The following is a 7,407-nucleotide window of genomic DNA, read 5'->3' as shown; positions in this document are numbered from 1 at the left end:
GTGAATTTTTGTAAATATACAGAGTTGTGCAACAATACTGCATTTGAGTTTTAGAATATTTTCTTTAGCCCAAAAAAGTTTCCTCACGCCAGTATGAAATTAATTCCCTCTCTGCTCACCAGCCACAGGCAAATAATGATTTCCTTTCTGCCACTCAAGACTTATCATTGCATAGAATCACAAATATGCAGTCTTTTGAGTCTGGCATTCTTTCACTTACTATGTTTTTGAGATTCATACATGTATTAGGTTGTATCAGTACTTCATTCCTTTTATTATTAAGTAGTATATTCCATTGTATTGTTATACCATATATTGTTTATTCATTCACCAGTTCATGGATATTTGGAGTACCTACTTTTAGACTAATATGAATAATGTTAATATGAACATTTACATATAAACCTTTATATTTGCATATAAACTTTTGTGTGAATTCCTGTTTTAAGTTGTCTGAAGTTGCTGCATTGTATATTATGTTTATTATTTAAAGCTTTCAAAACTTGTCAAATTATTTTCTAAAGTGGTTGTATCATTTTATGTTTCTGCCACTAATGTGTGAGATACCAGTTTCTACACTTTCTTCTCAACACTTGCTGTTATCTTTTTTATTGCTGCCATGCTAGTAAGTATGCATCTCATTGAGGTTTTGACTTCCATTTAATATGCATTCCTCTAATGACAAATTATGTAGAGCATCTTTCCATATGCTCATTAGTCATTCTTCTTGGATACTTTGCCCATTTACAAAATTGAGTTATTTGCCTTTTTTAGTATTGAGTTGTGTAATGGTTAATTATATGTGTCGGTTTGACTGACCCACAGAATGCCCAGATATTTCTAGGGATGTCCGTGAGGGTGTTTCCAAAGATATTAGCTTTTGAACTGGTGAACTAAGTATATAGCAGATGGCCCTCCCCCAATGGGTAGGCATCATCCAATTCAGTGAGGACCTAAACAGAGAAAAAGACAGAGGAAGATTGGCTTTGTTTTCTGCATGACTGCAAGCTGGGATATACATCTATCATATATTTATAATATATTATAAATATATTATATATATATATCACATACACACACACATATATATAATTTTGGCTCTGTTATATATATTTTATATAATTTTATACATATTATATATTATATATAATTATATAAAATATGTCCTTTTTGTTCTCTTTCTCTCTTGGGACCTCTAATATGTAACAATTCTTTATATTTTGGACACAAGTCTTTCATCAGATGTATGATTTACAAATGTTTTTACTATCTGGAGTGTCTTTTCTCCCCACCCCTCCAACACACACAAACAGGATAAATTTTTTAAGTGAAATTTTTATTGAGACAACTATACATTCATATGTAGTTATAAGAAATATTACTGATATGTAACATTTTTTCATTTACCCCAATGATATCTTGCAAAACTATAGTACATATACTACAGTACTACAATATCACAGCAGTGATACTGACATTGATACCATCTATAACCTTATTCAGATTTTCCCATTTTCACTTGTACTTATTTGTGAATGTGTGTATTCATGCATATGCCATGTTATCACACGTATAGGTTCATGTACAGCATCCTTTATTTTCTTATACTTTGCTTTATTGAGCTTTGCAGATATTATATGTCTTACAAATCAAGGCTTGTGCCACCCTTGTGCTCAGTAAGTCTATCAGTACCAGTTTTCCAACAACATTTGCTCCCTTAATATCTTTGTGTCACATTTTGGTAATTATTGCCATACTTCAAACTTCTTCATTATGATTATATTTATTATGGTGATCTGTGATCAGTGAGCTTAAAGTTACTATTGTAATTGTTTTGGGGTGCCATGAAGTGTACTTATATAAGGCAGTGAGCTTAATCAATAAATGTTATGTGTGTTATGACTGCTTCACTGACTGGCCATCTCTCCCTCTCCTCAGGCCTCCCTATTCCCTGAGACAAAACAATATTGACATTAGACCAATTAATAATTTTACAACTGCCTCCAAGTGTTCAAGTGAAAGGAAGAGTCGCACAACTCTCACTTTAAATCCAAAACTAGAAATGATTAAGCTCAGTGAGGAAGACTATTCAAAAGCAGAGATAAGCTGAAACCTAGGCCTCTGGCACCAAATAGCCAAGTTGTAAATGCAAAGGGAAAGTTCTTGAAGAAAATTAAAAGTGTTTCTAATGAACACTGGATAAGTGCAGTTGATGATAGGAATGTGAAGCAGCCTTATTGCTGATATGGAGACAGTGTTAGTGGTCTGGATACAAAATCAAACAGCCAAAACATTCCTTTAAGCCACAGCCTAATCCAGAGCAAGACCCCAACCTAAGTCTTTGAAGGCTGAGAGAAGTGAGGAAGCTGAAGAAGTAAGGTTTGAAGCTAGCAAATGTTTGTTCATAAGATTTAAGGAAAGAAGCTTCCTCCATAACAGATAAGTGCAAGGCGAAGCAGCAAGTGCTGATGTAGAAACTAGAGCAAGTTATCCAGAATATTTAGCTAAAGTAATGAACAAAGTTTGTTACACTAAACAATATAGTTTTAATGTAGATGAAACAGCCTTCTATTGGAAGAAGATGGACTAGGACTTTCATAGCTAGAGAGAAGTCAAGCTAGAGAGAAGAAGTCAATGCCTGGCTTCAAAGCTTCAAAGGACAGGCTGACTCTCTTGTTAGAGGCTAATGCAGCTGGTGACTTAAGTTGAAGCAAGGGCTCATGTACCATTACAAAAATCCTAGGGCCTTTAAGAAGTATGCTAAATCTATTCTGCCTGCGCTCTGTAAATGGAAAAACAAGGCTGTGTGACAGCACATATGTTTGCAACATGGTTTACCAAATATTTTAAGCTCGCTGTTGAGACCTACTACTTAGGGGGAAAAATTCCTTTTAAAATGTTTCTGGTCATTGACAATGCATCTGGTCACCCAATAGCTCTGATTGAGATGTACAGCAAGATGAATGTTGTTTTCATGCCTGCTAACACAACATCCATTCTATAGTTCATGGATCAAGGAGCCATTTTGACTTTCAAGTCTTATTATTTAAGAAATATATTTTATAAGTCTATATACAGCTGCCATAGATGGTGATTCCCCTGATAGACCCAGGAAAAGTCCATTGAAAACCTTTCAGAAAGGATTCACCATTCTAGCTGCCATTTAGAATATTTGTGATTCATGGGAAGAGGTCAAAATATCAACAATAACAAAAGTTTGCAAGAATCTGATTCTAGTCCCCATGGATAACTATTAGGGTTCAAGACTTCAGTGGAGGAAATAACTCAGAGATGGTGGAAATAGCAAGAGAACTACAATTAGAAGTGGGGCCTGAATATATGACTGATTTGGTGCAATCTCATAATAAAACTTGAACAGATGAGGAACTGCTTCTTATGGATGTGCAAAGAAAGTGGTTTCTTAGGATGGAATTTACTCTTGAAGATGCTGTGAAGATTGTTGAAATGACAACAAAGGATTTAGAATATTACATAAACTTAATTGATAAGACAGAAGCAGGTTTGAGAGGACTGACTCCAATTTTGAAAGAAGTTCCACTGTGAGTTTATAGAAAACATACTTCAACATAATAAAGACTATATAAGACAAACACACAGCTGACATCATACCTAATGGTGAAAAGTTTTCCAAGATCAAGAACAAAGAAAGATGTCCACTCTTAGCACCTTTTTTCAACATAGTACTGGAAGTCCTAGCCACAGCAATAAGACAATAAATAAATAAATAAATAAATAAATAAATAAATAAATAAATAAAAATAAAACAAAAGACATTCAAATTGTTAAGAAAGAAGTAAAACTGTCACTATTTGCAGATGATATGATACTACATGTTGAAAACCATCAAGACTCCACTAAGGAGTTATTCGAATAAATAAATACAGTAAAGTTTCAGGATACAAAGCTGAGATGCAGAAATCAGTTGTGTTTCTATACACTAATAATGAACTATAATAAAGAGAAATTAATAAAAACAATTCTGTTTACAGTTGGATCAAAAGGAATAAAATACCTAGAAACAATTTTTTTTAATTTTTGTAATGTTGATTTATTTCTGAAAGACAGAGAGAGACAGAGCATGAGTGGAGGAAGGGTATAGAGAGAAGGAAACACAGAATCTGAAGCAGATTCCAGGCTCTGAGCTGTCAGCACAGAGCCCCATGTGGGGCTTGAACCCATGAACAGTGAGATCATGACCTGAGCTGAAGTTGGACATTTAACTGACTGAGCCACCCAGGCACCCCTAAAATGGGAAAAGGAATAAATTTAACCAAGGAACTTAAAGACCTTTACTCTGGAAACTATAAGATATTGATGAAAGAAATTGAAGACAACACAAATGAATGGAAAGATATTCTGTTCCCACAGATTGGAAGAATTAATATTCTTAAAATGTCCATACTATCCAAAGCAACTTATATATTCAGTGAAATCCTTATTAAAATACCAATGGCATTTTTCACAGAACAGAACATATACTCCAAAAATTTCTATGGAACCGCAAAAGATCCCAAATAACCAAAGCAATGTTGAGAAAAAGAACAAAGCTGGAGATATCAAATCCTCTGATTTCAAACTATACTAGAAAGCAAATAGTAAAACAATATGGTACTGGCCTAAAAACAGACATACAGATCAATGGAACAGAATAAAGAGCACAGAAATAAGCCCACACTTACATGATCAATTAATACATGACTAACGAGGCAAGAATACACAGTAGGAACAAGACCAGGGCATCCGGGTGGCTCAGTAGGTTAAGCATCCAACTCTTGATTTTGGCTCAGGTCATGACATCATATTTTGTGAGATCAAGCCCTACATCAGCACAGAGACTGCTTAGGATTCTCTCTCTCCATCCCCCCCCCACCCCTCTCCCCTCTATGCCTTTCTCTCTCTCTCTCTCTCTCTCTCACTCTCAAAATAAATAAATAAACATTTAAATATATATTTTTAAAAAAGGGAAAATACCATCTCTTCAATAAATGGTGTTGGCAAAACTAGACAGCTACATGCTAAAAAATGACACTGGGGCCACTTTCTTACACCATATACAAAAATAAATACAAAGTTAATTAAAGACCTAAATGTAAGACCTGAAACCATAAAACTCCTCACAGAAAATATAGACAATAAACTCTTAAACACTGGTATTGGCAATATTTTTCTGGATCTGTCTCCTCAAAGCAAAGGAAACAAAAGCAAAAAATAAGGAATTGGGACTACATCAAGCTAGAAAACTATTACATGGTGAAGGAAACCATCATCAAAACCACCATCAAAAAAATGAAAAAGCAACCAACAGAATGGGAAAAGATATTTGCAAATGATACATCAGATAAGAGGTTAATATTGAAAATATTTAAAGAACTCACAACTCAACACACATAAACACACACATACACACACACACACACACACACACACACACACAACACACACAAACTAAAAAGTGAAAAAAGGACCTGAACAGACATTTTTCCAAAGAAGACATACAGATGACCAACAGGCATATGAAAATGTGCTCAACATCAGGGAAAATCCAAATCCAAACCACAAAGAGATATCACCTGACTCAGTCAGAATGGCTAGGATCAAAAACACAAGATAGGCCTCTACTCAAGATGGTAGCCCTGGAGAGCATGGCCACTGATTCAGAGGTCCCAAAGAGGTGCAGGATTAGGGTGGCCACTGATGAGAGGAGCTGGGAGGAGAAGGAAGAGGAAGAAGAAGAGGTAGAGCAGTTGGTTTTGGTGGAATTGTCTGGAATTATTGATTCAGACTTTCTATCAAAATGTGAAAATAAATGCAAAGTTCTAGGAATTGACACTGAGAGGCCCATTCTTCAAGTGGACAGCTATGAAGAATAGTATGGAGAGTATGAAGACACTCTTGGGACCTGGATTGTATCTGAAGAAAATGTTGAATATGATGATACAGAGGGCAATAAAAAAAAACAGTGCTAAGATAAAATGCCATACAATGAAGAAACTCAGCATGACAAGGACTCTTCTGACAGAAAAGAGGGAAGGAGAAGAAAACAGGTGATGTGGAATGGCTACAAATCAAGGACAACGATTTCTTCCATAGACCCAACATGATTTTAGCTTTCTGCATGAAAATGAAGATAATGAGCCTTCAGCCTCAGACAAACCTTTGGAAGTGGAAGAGGAAGAGATTAAAATGAAAGATAATTCAAACCTGAGTTATGAACAGGGGAAACCACTGAACTTGGAAATAGAGAAGCCTGGTCCTCTTATTGATATCCCTTCTTCTGAGACAGAGGTTCTGTTTTTTTGGAAACTCATAAACTCATAAAACTCACTTCTATTGCCTTAGAAATCACTCCTAGAAGAAATGTTTCCTATAACAACTACTAATGAACTTTTTGGAGTTTTTATATAAAATTATCGTGTAACTTTCAGTTTTTTACTATTTTACTAGTTTTGTTGGCTATACACACATTTCCAATATAGCACAGTTTAATATACCAGAATCATTAAGGATGAGATATGAGTTGAAAGTTTAAAATTTGGTATAAATGACTATAGGGACCCATCACTGATAAGTCCTTTAGATTGGAAGTTTTATTAAGGTAAGTGTAAAAGTTTTTTTGTTTTTGTTTTTGTTTTTGCTTTTGTTTTTCAGCCATCACAAATCACCATGGGCCAGTTCATCTTCTTCTTGCTGAAACATGAACGTGGTGGCTAGATATTCAGGAGGCTTTTTGGACTATAAAGTAACCTTGGAAATAGAAGCTATGAATGGCAGAGCAATAGATAGAATATTGGACTCTGTAGTACTTGGATGGCTCAGTCAATTCAGGGTCCAATTTTGATTTCAGGTCAGGTCATGATCCCAGGGTCATGGTATTGAGACTCACGTCAGACTCTGCACTAAGTATTCTCTCTCTCTCCTTTTGCCCCTGACTTCACTCTGTATCTCTGAAATTAAAAATAATAATAACAATAATAATAATAGTAATTAATAATAATAATGGATCTTGATATGATAGTGCCCTGTACTGACAAGAATAAAGAAGGTTAATAATAACCTTTAATAGATTAATAATAATCTTTTTCTTCCTGGTAAAATGACTTCAAGATTACCTTTTGGCATTGTTTTCTCTGGAAATCTACTAGATAAAATAACAATAGAATGTCAACTGCGATGTCAGGCAATAGTGTTTATAATTAAAAATATCCCCTTATTGGTAAACTGTATCTAGACCAAGAAGGCTATGACAACTCTGCCCATTGGAAAATATGGGCTTTGGGCTTCTTTAAGTGCTGTGTTTCTTATTACAAAAATCCCTGGAAACTACACTCATGGATGTTACAAGAAATATTGGTTCTTGAGGAGACTGAAGTTTCTAAACCAGTGTGG

At 34.9% G+C, this 7,407-nt stretch overlaps 1 pseudogene; it reads left to right on the top strand.

The window, feature by feature from the left end:
* Positions 1 to 5,645: 5,645 nt before the first annotated feature.
* Positions 5,646 to 6,401, top strand: LOC124503894 (general transcription factor 3C polypeptide 6-like; annotated as a pseudogene).
* Positions 6,402 to 7,407: the final 1,006 nt, after the last annotated feature.

The sequence above is a fragment of the Lynx rufus genome, unplaced genomic scaffold, assembly GCF_022079265.1.
Source record: "Lynx rufus isolate CCGP_SWC_20201006 ecotype Redwood Valley unplaced genomic scaffold, mLynRuf1.p SCAF_8, whole genome shotgun sequence".
Lineage (NCBI taxonomy): Eukaryota > Metazoa > Chordata > Mammalia > Carnivora > Felidae > Lynx > Lynx rufus.
This window is presented reverse-complemented; position numbering and strand designations above follow the sequence as displayed.